Below are 23255 nucleotides of genomic sequence, written 5' to 3' on the forward strand. Positions count from 1 at the left end.
TTGTCCCATTCTTTTTCGTAACAATCACAAAGTTGGAACACCATGTTGAATGCCTAGTTTGAGCAATAATACCCGCTGCAAGCATCTTTGAAAGCTCCTTTTGAACTAAGGGGGCCAACTTAGGATTTATCTGCCTAAGCTTTTGATAAAAGGGTTTAGCATTTTAATCTTTTAAAGGGATAGTGTGTTCCATGACATTTTCCCTATAACTTTTTAACTCATCATAAGAAAATGCTAAAACATCTCTATATTGATAAAGTAAATTAATAGACTTTTTTCGCTTCTTCGTAACAATCACAAAGTTGGAACACCATGTTGAATGCCTAGTTTGAGCAATAATACCCGCTGCAAGCATCTTTGAAAGCCCCTTTTGAACTAAGGGGGCCAACTTAGGATTTATCTACCTAAGCTTTTGACGAAAGGGTTTAGCATTTTCATCTTTTAAAGGGATAGTGTGTTCCATGACATTTTCCCTATAACTTTTTAACTCATCATAAGAAAATGTTAAAACATCTCTATATTGATGAAGTAAATTAATCGACTTTTTTCCGTCATCATCACTAGTACCTTTACCAATTTTCACGATTTTAGGGTCTCCAGAGGTTACAATGTTTACTTCAATGAACTCCCCTGGATCCACCTTAATTTCATCTTTTTTCTTTGCAGCATCATGACGATCAAAATGCTGCTCTAAAGCTATAATGTTCCTGGGAGTAGCATTAGTTATATCTTCATGATTATCAAATCCATCCTCTTTATAACTAGCCTCAAAATTTTCAAATTCATCCAATTTAATAAGAAAGCGAATCACCTGTCTTTCATCATTGAAAACCTGCCAATGCTCAACTTTGTTAGTTACAGAAGGTCTAAAAACAATTTCCATTTTAACCTTATCCTTCAACAATTTATTAGATAACTACAAAGTAGATGCTGCTACAGCCAGTTCATCTGCCAAGTTATTCTTTTCTGGAGGGATAACTTCTAGACCAAGAGCATCAAAACATTCCATAGCATTCCATACAACATTTCAATAGTTTCTTAATCTTTGATTTTTACAAATAAATTTGTTCATTTTTACAAGTAAATTTGTTCTTACTCTGCATGATAATCAAATCAGAGTCTCCCTTGATACTAAGCAACTTAACCCTCAAATATTTTTCGAATTCAAGACCCAACAATAAGGCTTCATATTCGGCAACATTGTTGGTCGCTTCAAATTCCAATCTAAGGCAAATTTGAAAATGTGACCAAGGGGATACTTTAATACAATTCCAACACCTTTAACATGCCTAGAAGGTGCACCATCATTATACATACACCATACATCATTTTTTAAATCACCCACCACCTTATCAACCTTGAGATCTGGGCGAATTATAGAGTTTGATAGAATGGCATAATCCCCAAGGCTAGGTTGTTCCTTTATTATTTCATTATGGGGACTCTTAGGATCTTCAACATGGAATCTTCTTTCAAGCTCTCTCTTAAGTCTAACAAATCCATCACCTCTAGGAGAAGGAATTGTAGAATATGACCAATACATCTTAATACTTCCTCCTAGATCAGATTTTCGTATGTCATGCCATTAGAGTGACTTAGAGTGAAGAGATGTTCAAATAGCCCAAGTATTCAATTAGATCCAAACCAATCAACTATCTTTAGATTTCCAATGTCATGCAATTAGAGTGAATTTCTTTCAATGCCAATTAGTTCAAAGAGAATTAGACACCAGCAAAGCAACCATTCACTAATCGAATAATGAGAATATCCTAGAAGACAAATACCATCAGTTTCGTAAATCTGATTACTGAACCTAAATATGTTCTGTGTGAATTCTCAAGAGCAAGTATTAAAACTTAGATTCTAATGCCAAAACATTGCTGAAATGAATAATGTGAACAGTCACCTCTACAATGAGCCCAAAACAGAAATTATACTTATGATAGCAGTGAGCTACTTACTATGCAATTTGGAAACTTCCAAGGATGCTCAATATAAATCGCTCAGGATGCAGACAATTGAATTTACCAATCTTCAAATCTCAGATACCACAGTGATAATTAAAGGACAGTTGGCAATATTCAGATTTTTAAAGAGAGATTTAGGACTGCTATCTTATATGTGTGATTATAAATCAAGAAATGAAGAGACAACAAGCGCTTAGACGTGAAATCCAATGCCAATAACCATACCAAACCTTGCTGATGTAAAAAAGCAAACAGTCACCAAGACACTTGTTTTTCGGAGATTATGTTTATGACAGCAGTGAGGAATTTAATGTCAAATGAGCGTCAAATATGTTCAACAGATCCGAATTTACTAGCTTCTCAAATGTACCCACAAAAAATGCAAACCAATGTTATGATTAGACTTTAGGCAATGTGTGAAAGTCACTGAAAATTGTATATATTTATGCTAATTCACACCTATGCAATTTATGTGATTTGCCTTGTCAATGTGTTGTTTTAATGTCACTGTTTTGAAATTATTAATTTGATTAATTAGACAGTGTAGGCAGTAAGGGGTTAGGAAACGAAACCTGAAGGCCCTAGGCCTACAAGATAAGCCCAAGTTTGCCAGTGATGAGTTACCTGAAACACAAGTTCTTACCCCCAATTCTTTGCAAAATCTGAGGATATATCAACTCAGAAAATTAAATTTTCTTCACAGTGATGAAACTGAGCCAATGACAGTCCGAACATCAGAAAGAAGAAGCTCAAATAAGACTGCGTTGAGCTGTAGAGGGCCTCTTAAAGCCTGCGTCAAGGCTTAAGAGGCAGATCTGAAGGCTAGGAGGTGATAGAGGCTGCTACAGGCAGCGTTAAGGATGTGGAAGGGCAGCGGAGGTGAGGGAAGAATATGGTAGCGCGAGGGCTGCCAAGACAGGGTAATAGCAGCAGAAAGGTGCGGGCTTGGACAGGGGTGTCAAGGAGTGTTTGAGTGCTGTTTCTGGCTCTTAAAAATAAATTTTTAATCTGTTGTGAACATAAATTATGTAAAAATAGATAAAAATAGATAATAAATAACAATCATAATAATATAAATATAATAATAAATAATAAGTAAATTAACTAATGGTTAGTTAGTTAATAATGAAAAGGCATGTGGAAGGGCAGCGGAGGTGAGGGAAGAATATGGCAGTGTGAGGGCTGCCAAGACAGGGTAATAGCAGCAGAAAAGTGCGGGCTTGGACAGGGGTGTCAAGGAGTGTTTGAGTGCTGTTTTTGGCCCTTAAAAATAAATTTTTAATCTGTTATGAACATCAATTTTGTGAAAATAGAAAAAATAGATAATAATTAATAATCATAATAATATAAACATAATAATAAATAATAAGTAAATTAACTAATGGTTAGTTAGTTAATAATGAAAAGGCATGTCTTAGAGACATCCCTGTTCGTGAAAGGCTACTTACCTGGCTATATATACAGGACCCTCATTCTCATTTGTAATTATTCTACATCAATTCTTTATACAATATACAATTTACAATTACTGTCCTACGATGGATGTATTTGTCTACAACGTATTTTAATATTTCCATTGCGTATACGACTTTTAATCGTTACATTGGTATCAAAGCCGTATCAAAGCCACATCTGATCCCAAGTTTTAGCCATCAAACTCCGTCAACATTGTCGCCGTCAAGATTCAAGCGTTTCGCTATGTATTGGGAGGTTCTCCATTCTGCCAGTTTCGCTATTAGGCCTTTGGCCATTATATATATATATATATATATATGAAGAAAAATAAAATAAAATAAAATGTTTAATATATATATATATATATATAAATTACATAAAAAAACACGCAGAAAAAAAAGTGTATATATATATATATATACCTGGTCGACGCTAGCCGCAAGCTCGTTTCACCTGCCACCATTGGAGGCTCGAGTGCATCCACCCTTCGTCGGTTCACCCAGCCACCGGATCCACCTGCTGTCCACTGTTAAAAGAACAAAACATAGTTCTCTGCCCCGACAATCGCTTCCTCCAACGGCAGTGCAACCACAGTTGCAACTTCGTTCACCAGAACACACGACAACCGCTGCAATGAAACTTACCCGCAGGCTGCATGGTCCTGTTGTCTCTCTTTGCAATCCCTTCTTTCCTTCCACGCTAATTGTCCTTTGACACGTTCATCGTTTTGGCAAGACATTGCCACTAATGCCATGACCCTGTGTGACTGTCCGTTGTAGCCGCTAGTTGCTCCAGAAATTAACCCAAATCGAACCTGCGACATAGTTGTACAATGTCCGCCCAACCATAATTCGACCCTACGTCGAAGCCTAGCCAATGCCACCTTCGTCGATACACAATTCGACAAGCCTTCCACCAATTGTCCACCGACATCTTCGACTTCTTCCGCGCTATCATTCCTGCCATTGCTGACAGACTTCAGAAATTACTCTCTAACCAAGCTGCTTTGTCTAGAAAAAAATTGACTAAATAAAACAACACGACAATTGCTCTACAAACTAATCACAACTCCCGAAGAAAAATTATTAGATATAGTTTAGCTCGAAGGGCTGAGGGGTTCATTCGTGTCGTTCCAAAACAGTAGCACCTACTCACAAAATTCTTTAATTAGTGAACAAGGATAATTTAAAAGAGTTCAACGACATTTCTGAAAAGGTTAAAAAGAAAATAATTTATTATTTTACAAGGTTTCATTCAATATATATAAATATATACTAAATAAAAAAAACTATAATAAAATAAAGAAGAGCTATTATCAACGTGAAAAAGCACTGTTTTTGAAATTATAAAAGAGGAATAGTTCTTAATTGATATAGAAATATTTATAAAGGTATAAAAGGGTATCATTAAAAAAAACGTAAAGGAAATCTAAGGGATTATTTAAATAAATAATAATTCCAAGGTATTTATAAGTTATTAGGGGCTACCTTTAAACCCTAAGCTTAGCGACAAACACAAAAGAAAATTCATCACTGAAGAAAGACAGTCTAATTTAAAGATGAACAGAGAAACTATGGATTCCATCCACAACTCTACATTTTGGACCAGATGTCCATTTTGTGGACCATGAGATCAAGATTTATCGATTTATAAAAATGGCACAATACCTTGTCCCAAATGTCGAAGATTGTTTATTTTAGAAGAATATCAAGATAACGTCCAGACACAAATTAAAAAATTAAAAGAAGAAATCTCCAAACTCCAAAAGAAGAATGAAAGCATTCGAAAATAAATATAAAGATGTCCAAGATTGGTTTCATGAAAAATCAACAGAAAGCAACGAAGAAATTTGGCATCTAAGAAAGCACAATGAGAAACTTCTTGCACAAGTCAAAAAGTGTAAAACTAAGAAGCACAAGTTAGAACAAGAAAAAAAAAGTTGTGACAAAAAAATCAACGAAAGTCTATCAAAGAATGAATAGGAAAATTTATGCTTAAAAGACCTTACGAAAAATTATTACAACAGATGAAGTGTTTAAAAGACGAAAAGCTTGAAGGCCAAAATAAAGTTGACTTAGAAAATGAGGAATGCTTACGTCTCAAAAATCATAATCAAAATCTGCTCAAACATATTAAAAAACTTAAGGACGATAAGAAATCATTGACGAATAGGTTCGAAGAATTTGTCGCAAAAGAAACACCAAAATCGCTAGATGTAGTAGTCCAAGTTGGGGAAGAAGAAACAAACATCCATTCCACTAATGTCACAGTTTAGGGAAATCCAAATCCTACTGAAGTAAAGACGTACCCAGGGGTTGCCGTTCAAACATTCCAAGTGATGATTCAGTTGCCAACTCAACAACAATAGCGCTTAAAGAAAATCAGGAATCAATCACTAACATGATAAGGGGAAGTCCAACCAAAAGAACTATGTACCAACATCTGAATCACAAGAGAAAACTTTCCCATCAATCTACGTACCCGTATCAATTAGAAAATAGACGACAAGTTTATGTTTCCAGGAATACTGAAGTTTGCAAAATCCAGTGCCACGATAACGTTATATCACAAAAGTTGATTCCATAGAAGATCAATCTAGGATGGTCCGATGCGTTCTTAGTACGACAATTTTATATATCACTCCAAGGATCATATCAACTTGTATCAACAAAGATGATTATTCCAAGACGAGAAGACATTCGTAGTAGAAAAAGAGATGATGCACAAGACATTTGTAGCAGAAAAATAGATCAAACCTTGGCGTGATCTCTTTGTCTGCTACAAATGTCTTCTGCTTGATCTCTTTTTCTGCTATGAATGTCTTCTCGTCGTCGAACAATCATCTTTGTCGATACAAGTTGATATGATCCTTGGAGTGATATATAAAATTGTTCTACTGAGAACGAATCGGATTATCCTAGATTGATCTTCTGTGGAATCAACTTTTGTGATGAATCGTTATTGTGGGGCTTTTGGTCATTACATAATCTCATAAACTTCTGCCGAAAAGTTAAATCTTTACTCTAGACTGATGTATTTTGTCTTTAATTGATCTCAGAAATTTACGAAACCCCAGATCTGAATTTTCACTGAATGATCTTGTCGTTTATTCCTGCAAACAATATTTGAGACAAGATCTTGCCCTCCAGGGTCTAGATCTATCTCAAAACTCCAAAATTTTCTTAAAGAATTTCAGATCTCTACCTGCACAAAATAAAAACAAAACCTAGATCCGGAACATGTACAAAAAAATAAAACTAAAACCCAAAACCCCAATGTTAGAAATTTAAAATTATTCTACAAAATTTTTAAATCTATACAAATAAAATATAGATCTACTGGATTTGAGGAGTATTAGTCCAACTTCGCTCTAAGATCTGTAGATATAAGTTCTTCCTAGTTAGATCTATCAATTAAACTCGGTATATGAAAGATAAATAATTTTAAATGAAGGGCTAGCCAAGAAACCCGACAAGAGAAACTTCGTTAGATAGATCTCGTAGTTTCAATCAGAAAGACTTTTCAGATCTTATGCCCTGGGAGTTGGTTGGTCCAACTGAGGACTTCTCCTAACGCCCAAATTTTTCGAATACAAATGATTTCTACACACTCAAGATCAAGATGTCAGATCGATAGAGATATAAAATAACAATGTAATCTTAAAGAATTAGAGATTCCTGTTAAATCAATTAAATTAAAATGCTATCTTAGATCCAATAACTTATGCAAGGTACTTGTGCAATAAGTTATTCCTTGAAGGTTAATAATCAACAACTTATAAAAATATTATTCAGCAAAATATTAAGAACATTATTATCATAAGAAGTAGGAGAGTAACACCACCATTAATGAAAACCCCAAAGGCTTTGCGTTATTATTATTCAAAAAAAAATTACAAGAGAACTTTAAAAGCTAGTACACGATACAATGATCGGATCATTTGTGAGACAAATGATCTCTAATGTCTAGATAAATTTTCCAAACAACTAGTTGGTTTGATCCCTGTCAAAATAATCTTGATCGTTGATAAAGATTTAATTATCTTTTAATCTTTATCGTTGAAATATTTATTTTTTGAGAAAATTCGAAAATTCTTCAAAAAATAAATATTTCGATAGTGGAGATAAAAATATAATTAAATCTTTATCAACGGTCGAGATTACTTTGACAAGGATCAAACCAACTAGCCGTTTGGATAATTTATCTATAAATTTGAGGTCATTTGTCACATCAAGGGATTCGATCATTGAGTCATGTACTTGCTGTTGAAGCTCTCTTGTAATTTTTTTTTTTTGAATAATAATAATGCAAAGTCTTTTGGGTTTTATCGATGACAATGTTTCTCTCTAGTTTTATATGGTAAAGTTGCTTTAATGTTCAGCTGATATTATTTTTTAAGTTGCTGGTTAATAATTTTTGTGGAATAATCTATTGCACATGTATTGTGCTTAGGTTATTGGATTTAAAGTAGCATTATAATTTGATTTGATTAACAGGTATCTGTAATCCTTGAAGATTAAATTGCTATTTTATATCTCTATTGATTTAACGACTTAATCTTAAGTGTGCAGAAATCATTTGTATTAAGAAAATTTGGCATTTGAAGAAGTCTTTGGTTGGACCAACCAACTTCTGAGACGTAGATATGAAAAACCTTTCTGATTAAAATCCTAAGATTATCTAATAAATCTCTTCTTGCAAAGATTTTCTAGGCTAGTACTTAAATTAAAATTTTTATTTATCTTCAATAATTTGTGCTAAATAGATAGATCTAGCTAGAAAGAGTTTAAATCTATAAATTTGGGAGTGGAGTTGGACTCATACTTCTCAGATCTGATAGATCTGTAGTTTATTTGTATAGATTTGAGATTTGTAAAATATAATTTCAAATTTCTAACATTTGAATATTTGAATTTAGTTTACTTTTTGTATATATGTGGGATCTGGGGTTTTATTTTTATATTATGTAGGAATAGATTTGAAGATTACTAAAGATAGTTTTTGGGTTTTGAGGCAGATCTAGGCATTGGAGGACAAAATCTAGCCTCAAATTTTTGATAGCAGTGAAAAAATGACAAGATGGAGGACAAAATCTAGCCTCAAATTTTTGATTGCAGTGATAAAAGGACAAGATCTTTTAGTAAAAATTTTGATCCGGGGTTTTCATAAAAAATTTATGAGATTTGAAATCAAATCTTGGGCCAATTTTTTTTTCTAAATTTAAATTTCAATTTTTTGAAAGGTCTATAGGCCCAACGATGCCCTTGGATAGGCCCAACGATGCCCTTGGCTGCCTAACGCTGCCTCTTTTTAGCCTTGCCGTGGCCTCAACTTGCTCACACCCCTCCTTTCCCTTTCCGCTGCTTCCTTTCCTCCCTTATTTCTCCGCAACAGCTTCCTTACTTCCTATTGCTACCCTTTTTTCCCTGTAACATCATCTCCTTCCCTTCTTTTTCTCCTATCTACTTCATCCCACCCTTATGCTCTTCCTTTCGTTGCCCAACAACCTCCCTCTATCTGCCGCTATCATTTTTCCTTGACATGAGCCTATCCTCGCTGCTCCTTTTTCTGGATCCCTCCGCTCACCCATCCAAACCCTCATGCTTCCTCATAACAACCGTCCAACCTGGCCTACCATCCTCTTCAGTTTGCGACAACAAGTTTCTTAGATCTCTAAGACTCTAAAACTCCAAACCCAAAACTCTCTAACTCCAAATGCCTCGAATGAGCCTTACCCCTTTCTTATATAGGAAAAGGAGGGGACAAACATCCGGACATTGGGCCGACAAATCCTGTCCTAATATTCTATTAGTCATTGAGATGTGGCTCAAAGCGCACCAAAAGTTGGAGAAGTGCTCCGAGTCTCGTGACTGAAGAATCTTTGTACAGGAGTACACTGTGGTTGATTTTACAGAGAATATTTACATAGTGGATGCTTTAGTACAGCAAAGCCCACGAGAAAAATGGTCACAAATAGTCCTTGTGACTGGACATCATTATTACAAAGTGGAGGCTTTAAGGATAAGCCCACGGGAACCCTTTATCAAAAGACAATAATTTCGGGGAACCGAAATCTTTTGTACAAATTTTCATCCCATGCTTTAGTAAATATCCTTCTAACAATCATGGATTTATTTAAAACAACTTGATGCTTGATCTTAGTCAGAACAAGCCACTCATGATGTCTAACCATATACTGCTTTAAGATTTCGTTATCAGAACGCTGCGGCATATCTTTGACAGTATTGTAAGGAGAGTGAAAGCAGTTAGGGATGTTACGTTTAAAACAAATGTCACATCCCAATCTGCTGTAGGATTCATGGTAAACTGGATCGATAGCTGTTCTATTAACTCCATAATCGACCCACCAAGCTTGCAACCAATCGCACTGTTGGTTTCTTTGCATGATTCCCGTTGTCCCAAACTTTAATTTAGTGTAGTGGGTTTCATCTTTTCCATCAATATTCAGAATATCCCACCATAATTTTTTATATCCTACAAAGTCATAGACTGTATCAGGGAAAATAAGTTTGGGATCATTTCCAGGCCATAAAGCTGCATTGTGGGTCCTCATTGGCCAGGAAATATTCCTAGTGCGATTAATACAAAAGTATCTGTGATAGATTCCTCGTTGATTTCCTCCATGAGACCAGATCATAGTGATGTCATGGAAATCGCCTTTAAGAGCATCTTTAGCTTGGAGTGCATCTGTCCTACTCTTTGTATAAACCATATCATGGATCCATCTACTGCCTTTGGGGTACACTTTCCTTTCAGGTACTAGGTGCAAGATGTCAGTATGAGCTTGTAGATTTGCATCTAACACCTTAGTATTTCTTAATTGCCAGGTTGGTTTCCAATTTTCTTTATACTCAGACCAACCTTGGTTATCAGGGATTGTTCTTAGAATTTCCTGGTTTTGTCCCTGCTCCCATTCTATAACAATCACCATCAGATGTTTTTGATACTGGATATACTCCCTGCTGAGAAAATCTGGCAAACAATTTTCCGCTCCCTTAATGTTCTCAACTTCAAAGTCGAAGTTAGCAAATAAGGCTTGCCATTTGACGAACTTAGCTTCCCAGGCTTTTTAATGTCTTTGGTTAATACCTTTTTTAAAGCCGAGGCATCGGTTCTTAGTAGAAACTTTTTGTTTACTAGATGCACTTCAAACTTATCTATACAATTCCACGTAGCTTTAACTTCTTTTTCTATGGTGGAATAGTTTCGTTCTGCAAGGTTCCAAGTTCCTGAGGCGAACTGAACAATTTGTTCCTTCTCGTCCTTTCTTTGTTTGTGGATGCCTCCCCATCCAATATCACTGGCATCTGATTCAACAATTTTAAAGGCATTATCATCAACAACATACAAAATAGGGAGTGTCTTTACCTTGGCCTTAATTTGTTGGACAACTCTTGTGTGTGCCTCTGACCACTGAGGTGGTTCTTTCTTCAGTCTCTGATTTAGCAGACTTCTGTCTTTTGCACAGTCTTGGTAGAAGTTGCTAACATAGTTGAGACATCCCAGAAATCTTTGAAGTTGGGTCTTATCTGTGATGACATCTGGAAATTTATCAGAAAATTCCAGGGCATGTTTTTGCAGAGATATTTGACCATTAAATATAGTGTGGCCAAGGAATTTTATAGAAGTTTGAAATACTTCTATCTTTTTTTTTTTTTGTAAGCTATGGTAGGACCTTTAATTTTCTATTGAACTAGATTGAAATAAGTACAAGCATTTGGTGGTCTCAATTCGCCCCGAAGGGAAACCAAGTCTGTTGGCCACCTTAAGTCTTTATAAGCTGACCAGTAGCAAAAAGGAATAAGTCTGTCTATCCATGCCAGATGAACTATACTACCAAAAACACTAATTTGATTTCCTATCAACATTAGAAACTATAAACAAAAGGAGAGCTAGATCTTGGCCAATTGTCAGGGTAACCATGAGCACAGATTGAAGGATTAATCTACCGTGTTTTCAGGAGGGGTGCCTTTGTCTTTTGTCACTGGAACTATCTTCTTCAGTTATTGTTGAATTTCTTCTAACTTGTTGTCCTGCATGAGCAGTGTCATCTGGAGGTTCTTCATTTGTCTCCTTAAGTTTGGGATGCCCTGAGCCATCTCAACCATTTCCATTGCTACCTGCTCCATAGCTTTTGCCAGTGATCTCTTTAATACCCAATATACATGAAGGGCCTGCTTGTATAGAGATATGCGTCCCTTGGTATTACCTAGGTCTGGAATCAGGTTACCCCAGTCATCCATCTCTGGTTCTGAGTCCTACTGCAGTGCATTGGTCTCTAGTTCTTGGATCATCCTGCGGATCTCAGTGTCGCCTTCATTATATGCTTTTTCGGCGTCCTGAACCATATGCTTCATAGTTTTTCGGCCACATCTTTGGCCAACTGGAGATGCTGGTGTCTGTTCTTGTTTGCCAATTTGACGACCTCTACCTCTGCCCGTGCGTCCTCTTGCTCGACCTGAGCGCGTGGGTTTGTTCCGAGCGACTGTCCTGCTTCCCTGTCTGACTTCGAAGGATATATTCCCTGTGAATTCCTCACCTCCAGGCCCTCGGTTTTTCTTTTGCAGGTCCATTTTTTCCTCTTGCTGGTCTGTCCCGGGGCTTCTGACTTTCCCTACTCCTCCTTTCCTCAAGTGGATTTGGTGAGACTTCTCGGTGGTCTTCACTTCCTCCCTAAACGTCTGTTCTTCTTTCTCCGCCTGGCCCTGACTCTTGGCATTATGACACAGGTTGGCGCTATGGCACTAGTGTGGCACAGGTGTTGTCCTTGATGGCAACAGATCTCAGTTCAGGCTCTCAGAATGAAGGAAAAATATATATACGTAGGTTCACCTAGACTAAGACGCGTATACATGTGGGTTAGACGTTACAAAGGCGCGTATGCGTATACACGCACTTTCACGCAAGGAAAAGCGTGTACATGTTGGAGAACTTATTTTTGGTCTGTGGTATTTAGTCCTTGGTAATTGAACCTATGGTTTTGGGCCATGGTATCTCGTCAGAAGTGTTGATCCCAAGTATTGGGTCCATGGTATTGTTTTGTTATGGTTTTGGACCGTGGTATTGTGAAAGGCCTAAGACTATAAAAGAGGAAGGAGATCATTTGGCAAAGGATCATCTGAAATATATTGAATATCTGATAAAGTGCTAGAACTGGAATACTGGTGATTGGGGTTATGGTGCAGATCTGGATCTGAATGAAGGAAGAACCTAAGCGCAAGGAGAAGGATAAGTTCTATTGATGGGTCAAAATCTTAAGGCTTGAATAATAGTATCTTTGTATGATTTGATCTGTTATATGTGGCGCATGCTTGATCTATAAATCTGGTAATCTGGGTTAACTAATGTCTGAATGTTTGAAAGAGTGAATTATCCTTTATAGATCTGTGCGCAGGTTCAGTGAAGCGAAGGCGCGTATACACGCTGGTTCTGTGAATAAAAACAACGTATACGCAGGTTGGTCCAAACACAGAAGCGTATGCACGGAGGTTTCTGGTTATTGAAATAGCGTATGTCTCTTGCATTGTGTTCTAGCTGCTTCTGTTTATTGCTGCAGTGTTCTGGGTTCAGAATTGGTGTGTGGTTATTGTTACTGTGTTCTGGGTATAGCTGTCAGAGAAGTGTTTAGTTGATTCAGTGTTAATTGGTGGAAAGGAGATTGTTTGATGCAGAAACTTTTAATGATTGATTGATGTTCATGGATCCAGTCTGAAAATTTATGAAACGTGGTCCGTGGAAGCAAAGAGAAGGTTGAAGCCTTCTGTAGGTAGTAGCCTGCGTACTAGTATCCCAGCTAGTACGAGAGCTAAGGGGGTTGTAGCTCCCTTCCAGGAAACGCTGGAGAACGAGAGAGGGTTGTAGCTCTCTGCAGGTAGCAGCTTGCGTACTGGTAAATGACTGCACCAGTACATAAACATTGTAAAAAGAAGTTTCTAATTAAAAGAAGATAGAGACGAATTGCAGCAGGTGGTTTTCACCCACATTGGGTTTCCACCTTATATCTTGTGTTCTTGTGTGTGATTGTCTTCTGCTCTGTTTCACTGTTTTTGGTTACTGTTTATTTGATTCTGATACACAGATTAATGATCAATATCTGTAAGATAAATTAAATTATAAGTCTGCATGGTATATGCGGGTTTCCTTATCTGTAGTTGCGTATATATGCGGTTTTAACTAGCTAAAGTAGCGTATATGATTTGGGTTTGAAAAAGAAAATAATTGACTTGATAATAATGATTCACCCCCCCTCTCAGTGTTATTTCCAACACTGATCAATGTCCATCTGCATTCCTTGCATGGCTTTATGCTGACCTGTCCGGCTTCCTCCCTTGCTCATGTCGGCCTCTACCTTCCCCACGCTCACACCCTATGTCTTCTAACTGATATTGAAATAGGTAAGCTCCCGGTCCTCCTCCTTTCTATGGTCTTCTGTAGCTATTAAACCTCTTCCCGTTTCTATACTCCCGCCTGTGATCTCAGTATAAGCAGTGGACTGATTCACGCATACATTCCTGCTCCCAAGGCAGGTTGCAGAGTGTGCCACCCAGCCTTTTAATCCCTGCGTCTCCTTTCATTGGCGCATACAGTCCTTAGGATCGCCCTCTCCTATCCTTAATAATCCTGTGGCAGCTATCCGATGTCCCATCGTTTGATCGCCGCCGATCTTACCACCTTCCTTCATTGTTTGATCACCGCCGTTCCTGCCACCTTCCTCCTTCATTACTCTTTCACCTCTATTCCTCGGGATTCTGCCGAACCTGCAAATCGTCACAACGTCCTGTACAATTATGCTGTTTCGTGGTGGCTTGCATTGCCACCTTCCTACCTCCATTATGTTCCTGCATGTCGCCACCTCTTCCACCCCTATCGGGGGGAAATACTTCTATCTTTTTCTTGCTCAAGACCAAACCATTTCTTTTTACTAATTGTACAAATGTCTGTACATGTTTAAAATGGTCTTGGATATTTTTGGAAAATATTAAAATATCATCAATATAAACCAAAAGCCAGTCAAAATATGGCTTAAAGATGGAATCCATTACCTTTTGGAATTTAGAGGGAGCATGCTTCAAACCAAAAGGCATTACATTCCATTCATAGTGTCCTTCACGTACGCTGAAAGTTGTCTTGGATTTGACTTTGTCAGAAATGGCGACCTGTCAGAAGCCTGATTTTAAATCAAACTTTGAAAATACTTTTGCTCCTGCTATCCTTCCTATAAGATCTCCTTTGTGAGGAATAGGATAGGTGTTATCAGCAAGGACAAAGTTTAAAGGTTTATAATTTATCACAAGTCTTGGAATACCCCTGATTTGCTCTGACATTTTATTTACATAAAATCCATAACAGTTCCATGGACTATCAGATTCTCTGATAAGCTTCCTGTCCAGTAACTGCTTGATTTCTTTTTCACACAGTGCTTTGTATTCTTTATTCATTGGGATTGCTTTGCTTTTACAAGGCTTCTCAATGTATTATGCTTTATAGTGTAATTCAACTGTGTACTGCATTCGGTGCCAGAAGGCATTTGGCTCTTTTGAACAACAATCATCTTCTATCCTCTTTTTGAGATCAACAATCTTCTTTTTGACCAGAGGATTTTTCAGCTGTTCTTCTACCTGTATTGTAGATTTCAGATCTTTGAGATTTGTCAATTTAGCTTCAGCTTTGTCTAGTTCTTTAATTGTCTGGACCATGGTAGAAACTCTTGGATTTGAGATGTATGGCATCTCAATTCTTTTTGAACTTCCTTTAGAGGTTGGAACAGTAATGAAATAGCCAGCTCTATTTCCTTTCAGTCTTACTGAACCATGGGGTTCTACTGCGGCCAAAAAGATATTACCCAAAATACAATCTACTGGAATGTCTGCAACTGCAAACTTTAGTTTTATACAATGTTGGTCAAAACAAATAGAAGCTTTTGGCACTTCATACTTGAGTGTTTTGTTTCCTAGACCAATTACTTTTCTGTCTGCAGAGATCCAGTATTTTGCTGGAATCACTTTAGTATTTAGTATATTTACATCTGCACCAGAATCTAGTAGTGCAGTTAATGAAAACATTTCACCTTGTATGCAAATATTTACCTGTACATGATGCTGTTGATATTCAACGGCCAAAATTCGCATTTCTCTGAATCCTATAATAGGATCTTTCTTTCCTTCAATGATCTCTACTTTCGGCTCTTTGAAGGTAGTTGCAGCATTCCACTCATTTGCAGTTGTGACTGTGGGTTGCTTTCCTTTTTCTAATTCTGCTATTTTAGACTTTAAAACAGAGATTTCAGTTTTGAGATTATGTATTTCTCTGCTTACCTCCCCCAAGGTGAGTGAGCGAACCTTATCTTGCAGTTGGTGCTTTTGGAAAGACCTGGTGTTTCGCTCAAAAGAGGCGTCTACGAACAATGGTTTTTTAGCAGAACTTTTGGAAGAACTGGAAGAACGAAGCTGATCCAGAAATGCTTCAGTGAGTCTGTTCTTCATATCTCCTTCTTCCATGGCGCGGATTTGTGAAAGGATTTTCATCTCCTCTTCTTCTGTCTGAGCCATCAACACCTTTTCTTTTTGTGGTGCTGTATAAATTTCTTCAATGGAGGATTCACTGTAATCGTCAGAATCAGAGTCAGAACAAAATTGGCATTTACAATTTTCTGAATCTGAACAATCACAAGGTTGTATATGAGTATTTAATTCTTCAACAGATGAAGAATCAGAAGAGGAGCTATATGAATCAACAGATGATTCTTCTAGTTGTTGTTGCTGAATTTGTTCTCTGATCACTATGTTAGGGCAGTGATTTGTTGCATGTCCCCTTGACCCACATTTCATACACTGTATTTGGGTCTTAGTTTTGACAGCTTTACCCCGTTTGTACAGAGACTGAGATTTCTTACCTCTGTTTTTCTTCGATTCTTCTCCCACTGGACATTTATTGGAAGTATGTCCAAGCTTTCCACAAAGCAAACAAGTAAGCTTGTTCCATTTCTCCTATTTGGAGGTATGCAAGTGTATATCAAAAGGCTTGTAGTAATGTGTTCTAGGGACATACTTGTAGTATCCCTTTCTGGGCCTTGAAGAGGCCTTGGGTCTATTTGAGACCTATCTTTTGCCTTTGTGATATTTGGTAGTCTGTTTATATTCCTTTTTAGCTTTTCTTCTTCTAACCAGGGGATCATCAATGGTTAGACCATATCTACTACAGATAGATTTACTATTTGGAAGCCTTGATAATTTGTCTATGGACCTGTTTACCTATTTGCTCGACAATGTACAGTCTATCCCTCTTCTTGATCCAAAGCAATTACAAGTTGAAGCAAATGGTCCAATCTATTTTGATTGTTATCCAAATTTCTCAGTTTTTGTCTTTGACGAAACCATTGATCAAATCTTACAACTGCAAATCCAGACCACTGGATTTGACATGCATAGAAAAAGACATAACATTGCTATCCAGACAAGAGGTTGTCTTTGGCATACCAATACTTTGTATCCAGCCGTCCTCCATGCACCCAACAAAGACTCCAAGTCTAGTGTCGTTGTTTTAACTGATTCAAAAAATCAGAAGATTGAACACCAGACTATCTGTTGGGAAGATCTCACTTTCCCAGAACACTGGGTCATTTCAAATCCCAAACCTCCGGTTTTAAGAAAAATAACTTCTGCAGATATACAAGAAAATCAATCCTCTGCTGTCCTATCTTTTCCCAGAAGATCCACAATAGACCGCAGAAGAATAGAACAAGCTTGCAAAAGCTCATCAGCTTATCAAGATCCAAGCATTGTAGATACCGCCTGCTCTAGTTCTGTTTTAAATCCTTGTCGCCATATTTCATTATTTGAATTTGCACAGATTGTAAATTTTTCTTCATTAGAAGTAAAATGTCCTGAGTGTCATTCATCTGTAAATTTAAGCATTCTTGCTGAATCTGTCATACATGAGAACCATCATCCTCGGACTGGTGAAGCACCTCCTTCCACATCCATAAATCCGTGTCCCAATCCGAAATGCTCAGATATTCCATTTCCACACGAATCTGACCATGTTCTCATGATGCATGAACTGCCCACTTTAGAAGATCCAAGGCTGACAGAAATGTTCAGCAAGATGAGGCCAAGTAATATGCCTAGGTATGGCTTAGGATATTTGGAACAGATGAACGACCTCATCCTAGAGTCAAGATTTTGCTCCTTACCACCTGACTGTAAAAAGCCCTCTGTACCAGAGATGCATAAATTCTTTACCTTAATGGATGGCTGCAGAAAGACCAAAATAGAATCCCAATGGATGAAAGAGATGTTGAATTGGGATATCTACACACATCCTGAGGCAGAGCAATTTGGCCTCAGTAACATAGTTGAGGAAAAAATCAAGCTATCCCAGGAGTGGAAAAAGTATATGGATAAAACAAATTCCTGGATTTCTTTTTATGTCTGGAAAAGAAAGGCTCAGTCAGAAAATGTGTTGATGACTGACACAACATCCTCCTCCTCAGCCAAACACTCTTAGACTACCCTAGATGGTAATAATGTGGAAACATTATCTACTTTCCCTCCATACAAGGGTATCATCCTAGGAGAAAATCAGAACACTGCAAAGGCCATTCCTTTGGTTCTCAAAGATGACAGTGCACTGGGTATAGATGGAAGAATACAAAAAGCCAGTGAACAAATCAATTGGACCAATACTGCAGTCAAAGGACTTGAAATGAGTACAACAAAATCTGTTGAAATAAAAGAACAGTTTGATATTGTTCAAGTCTCTCTTAATGATGTAAATAAGTGTCTTAATGATGTACAATATTCATCTTCTATTGTAAAATCTTATGTTAGAGAATCACTCAACAAGATTGAAGAAGTAGAAGAAAAAATGGTAGACCACATTGGTACTACTAAGGGATTGTTAACAGACTTAACAGAAAAAGTTGACAAGATAAGTCTGTCAAAAATAGATAAACCAGTCCCTACTTCTTTCTTATATAAGAGAAATGTGCAAATACAGAATCCTGTCAAACCTGTTGACAGATTCCCAAATTTATTTCCAAAAGAAGTAGCTCAGACCTCCTCAGATAAATCTGAAGCTACGGAACAGATTTCAATTGCTTCCTTATTTAAGGAAGAAAAAGAATCAGAATCTCAAATTCTTCCCATCTATGAACCACTGGAAAGTCGGTTCAATAAATATCCAGCTCCTGACTTGGATGGAAAAGGAAAAATTCCAGAAACACACACATTCTTCCCTGATTCACACAGAGAATGGAACATTGATAATCTCAGTGTTGGCCAGATCAGACAAATGATCGACATGATGTTCACAGAGTACAAGTTAATGTGTCTCAGAGGAAAGAATGAAGTTGAAGCATGTAAGACTATCATCCAGTGTTTTACTGGAACACTTCTCAGATGGTGGGAGACTGAATCATCTCCAGCTCTACTGGTAAAAATGGAGAGCGAAGTACTCAAAGATGAAGCAGGAGATATTATACATAATTCAGATGGGACAACCCAGAGCAATATGATTGGAGCTCTGACTTCTATGATCTTAGAGCACTGGTGTGGCTCTGAGACAGAGATTGCTGATAAGCATGAGGTCATACTCATGAACCTCAAATGTAATAAGATGTCACAGTTTGAAGACTTTCACCGAGATTGGATGCAGAGAATCTACGAGGTGAAAGATTCTAAAAATCTGCTATGGAAACAGGTATATCTTGCAGCTTTGCCTTCTAGATTTGTTGATTATATTAGACTGCAAGAAGTATTTCAATTACCATTTGAATCATATACCTGGGGAGAAATTTATTCTCTCATTACAAAAGCATTGGTCAGTCTGTGTACTAGCTCTAAGGTAAACAGGTCCTTAGACAAATTATCAAGGCTTCCAGATAGTAAATCTATTTGTAGTAAATATGGTCTAACCATTGATGATCCCCTGGTTAGAAGAAGAAAAGCTAAAAAGAAAGCTAAGAAGGAATATAAACAGACTACCAAATATCACAAAGGCAAAAGACAGGTCTCAAATAGACCCAAGGCCTCTTCAAGGCCCAGAAAGGGATACTACAAGTATGTCCCTAGAACACATTACTACAAGCCTTCTGATATACACTTGCATACCTCCAAACAGGAGAAATGGAACAAGCTTACTTGTTGGCTTTGTGGTAAGACTGGACACACTTCCAATAAATGTCTAGTAGGAGAAGAGTCGAAGAAAAACAGAGGTAAGAAATCTCAATCTCTGTACAGACGGGGTAAAGCTGTCAAAACTGAGACCCAAATACAGTGTATGAAATGTGGGTCAAGAAGTCATGCAACAGATCACTGCCCTAACGTAGTGATCAGAGAACAAATTCAGCAGCAACAACTAGAAGAATCATCTGCTGATTCATATAGCTCCTCTTCTGATTCTTCATCTGTAGAAGAATTAAATACTCATATGCAACCTTGTGATTGTTCAGATTCAGAAAATTGTAAATGCCAATTTTGTTCTGACTTTGATTTTGACGATTACAGTGAATCTTCCATTGAAGAAATTTATATAGCACCACAGAAAGAAAAGGTGTTGATGGCTCAAACAGAAGAAGAAGAGATGAAAATCCTTTCACAAATCCGCGCCATGGAAGAAGGAGAAATGAAGAACAGACTCATAGAAGCATTTATGGATCAGCTTCGTTCTTCCAGTTCTTCCAAAAGTTCTGCTAAAAATCCATTGTTCGTAGACGCCTCCTTTGAGCGAAACACCAGGGCTTTCCAAAAGCACCAACTGCAGGATAAGGTTGGCTCACTCACCTTGGGGAGGTATGAAGAGATACACAATCTCAAAACTGAAATTTCTGTTTTAAAGTCTAATATAGCAGAATTAGAAAAAGGAAAGCAACCCACAATCACAACTGCAAATGAGTGGAATGTTGCAACTACCTTCAAAGAGCCGAAAGTAGAGATCATTGAAGGAAAGGAAGATCCTATTATAGGATTCAGAGAAATGCGAATTTTGGCCGTTGAATATCAGCAACATCATGTACAAGTAAATATTTGCATACAACCTGAAATGTTTTCATTGACTGCACTACTGGATTCTGGTGCAGATGTAAATATACTAAATACTAAAGTGATTCCAGCAAAATGTTGGATCTCTGCAGACAAAAAAGTAATTGGTCTAGGAAACAAAACACTCAAGTATGAAGTGCCAAAAGCTTCTATCTGTTTTGACCAACATTGTATAAAACTAAAGTTTGCAGTTGCAGACATTCCAGTAGATTGTATTTTGGGTAATATCTTTTTGGCTGCAGTAGAACCCCATGGTTCAGTAAGACTGAAAGGAAATAGCGTTGGCTATTTCATTACTGTTCCAACCTCTAAAGGAAGTCCAAAAAGAATTGAGATGCCATACATCTCAAATCCAAGAGTTTCTACCATGGTCCAGACAATTAAAGAACTGGACAAAGTTGAAGCTAAATTGACAGATCTCAAAAATCTGAAATGTACAATACAGGTAGAAGAACAGCGGAAAAAGAGGATAGAAGATGAGTGTTGTTCAGAAGAACAAAAAGAGGATTGGTGATCTCAAAAAGAGGATAGAAGATGATTGTTGTTCAGAAGAGCCAAATGCCTTCTGGCACCGAATGCAATACATAGTTGAACTACCCTATAAAGCAGAATACATTGGAAAGCCTTGTAAAAGCAGAGCTATCCCAATGAATAAAGAATATAGAGAACTGTGTGAAAAAGAAATCAAGCAGTTACTGGACAAGAAGCTTATCAGAGAATCTGATAGTCCATGGAACTGCTATGGATTTCATGTAAATAAAAGGTCAGAGCAAATCAGGTGTATTCCAAGACTTGTGATAAGTTATAAAATTTTAAACTCTGTCCTTGCTAATAACACCTATGCTATTCCTCAGAAAGGAGATCTTATAGGAAGGATAGCAGGAACAAAAGTATTTTCAAAGTTTGATTTAAAATCAGGCTTCTGGCAGGTCGCCATTTTTGAGAAAGACAAATTCAAGACAACTTTCAACGTACGTGCAGGACACTATGAATGGAACGTAATGCCTTTTGGTTTGAAGCATGCTCCCTCTAAATTCCAAAAGGTAATGGATTCCATCTTTAAGCCATATTTTGACTAGCTTTTGGTTTATATTGATGATATTTTAATCTTCTCCAAAAATATCCAAGACCATTTTAAACATGTACAAACATTTGTACAATTAGTAAAAAGAAATGGATTGGTCTTGAGCAAGAAAAAGATAGAAGTATTTCAAACTTCTATAAAATTCCTTGGCCACACTATATTTAATGGTCAAATATCTCTGCAAAAACATGCCTTGGAATTTTTTGATAAATTTCCAGATGTCATCACTGATAAGACCCAACTTCAGAGATTTCTGGGATGTCTCAACTATGTTTGCAACTTGTACCAAGATTGTGCAAAAGACGGAAGTCTGCTAAATCAGAGACTGAAGAAAGAACCACCTCAGTGGTCAGAAGCACACACAAGAGCTGTCCAACAAATTAAGGCCAAGGTAAAGACACTCCCTATTTTGTATGTTGCTGATGATAATGCCTTTAAAATTGTTGAATCAGATGCCAGTAATATTGGATGGGGAGGCATCCTTAAACAAAGAAAGGATGGGATAGAACAAATTGTTCAGTTTGCATCAGGAACTTGGAACCCTGCAGAACGAAACTATTCCACCATAGAAAAAGAAGTTAAAGCTGCGTGGAATTGTATAAATAAGTTTGAAGTACATCTAGTAAACAAAAAGTTTCTACTAAGAACAGATGCCTCGGCTTTAAAAAAGGTATTAACCAAAGATATAAAAAAGCCAGGTGAAGCTAAGTTTGCCAGATGGCAAGCCTTATTTGCTAACTTCGATTTTGAAGTAGAGCACATTAAGGGAGTAGAAAATTGTTTGCCAGATTTTCTCAACAGGGAGTATATCCAGTATCAAGAATATCTGATGGTAATTGTTACAGAATTGGACCAGGGACAAAACTAGGAAATTCTGAGAACAATCCTTGATAACCAGGGTTGGTCTGAGTATAAAGAAAATTGGAAACCAACCTGGCAATTAAGAAATACTAAGGTTTTAGATGCAAATCTACAAGCTCATACTGACATCTTGCACCTAGTACTTGAAAGGAAAGTGTACCCCAAAGGCAGTAGATGGATCCATGATATGGTTTATACAAAGAGCAGGACAGATGCACTCCAAGCTGAAGATGCTCTTAAAGGCGATTTCCATGACATCACAATGATTTGGTCTCATGGAGGAAATCAACGAGGAATCTATCACATATACTTTTGTATTAATCGCACTGGCCAATGATGACCCACAATGCAGCTTTATGGCCTGGAAATGATCCCAAACTTATTTTCCCTGATACAGTCTATGACTTTGTAGGATATAAAAAATTATGGTGGGATATTTGAATATTGATGGAGAAGATGAAACCCACTACACTAAATTAAAGTTTGGGACAACGAGAATCATGCAAAGAAACCAACAGTGCGATTGGTTGCAAGCTTGGTGGGTCGATTATGGAGTTAATAGAACAACTATCGATCCAGTTTACCATGAATCCTATAGCAGATTGGGATGTGACATTTGTTTTGAATGTAACATCCCCGACAGCTTTCACTCTCCTTGAGAATTTCTTGTTTTAAATAAAACCATGATTGTTAGAAGGATATTTACTAAAGCATGGGATGAAAATTTGTATAAAAGATTTCGGTTCCCCGAGATTACTGTCTTTTGATAAAGGGTTTCTGTGGGCTTGTCCTTAAAACCTCCACTTTGTAATAATAATGTCCAGTCAC

General features: G+C 37.2%; 1 pseudogene across 1 annotated transcript in view; it reads left to right on the plus strand.

Moving 5' to 3' along the window:
- LOC149194940 (IAA-amino acid hydrolase ILR1-like 5) overlaps positions 1-23255 on the plus strand; it is a 222442-nt pseudogene that overhangs the window by 61193 nt on the left and 137994 nt on the right. The gene's annotated exons all lie outside the window — the stretch shown is intronic.

Source organism: Pinus tabuliformis, chromosome 2_2 (assembly GCF_031772625.1).
Source record: "Pinus tabuliformis cultivar Carrire ecotype Pingquan chromosome 2_2, CPIR1, whole genome shotgun sequence".
Classification (NCBI taxonomy): domain Eukaryota; kingdom Viridiplantae; phylum Streptophyta; class Pinopsida; order Pinales; family Pinaceae; genus Pinus; species Pinus tabuliformis.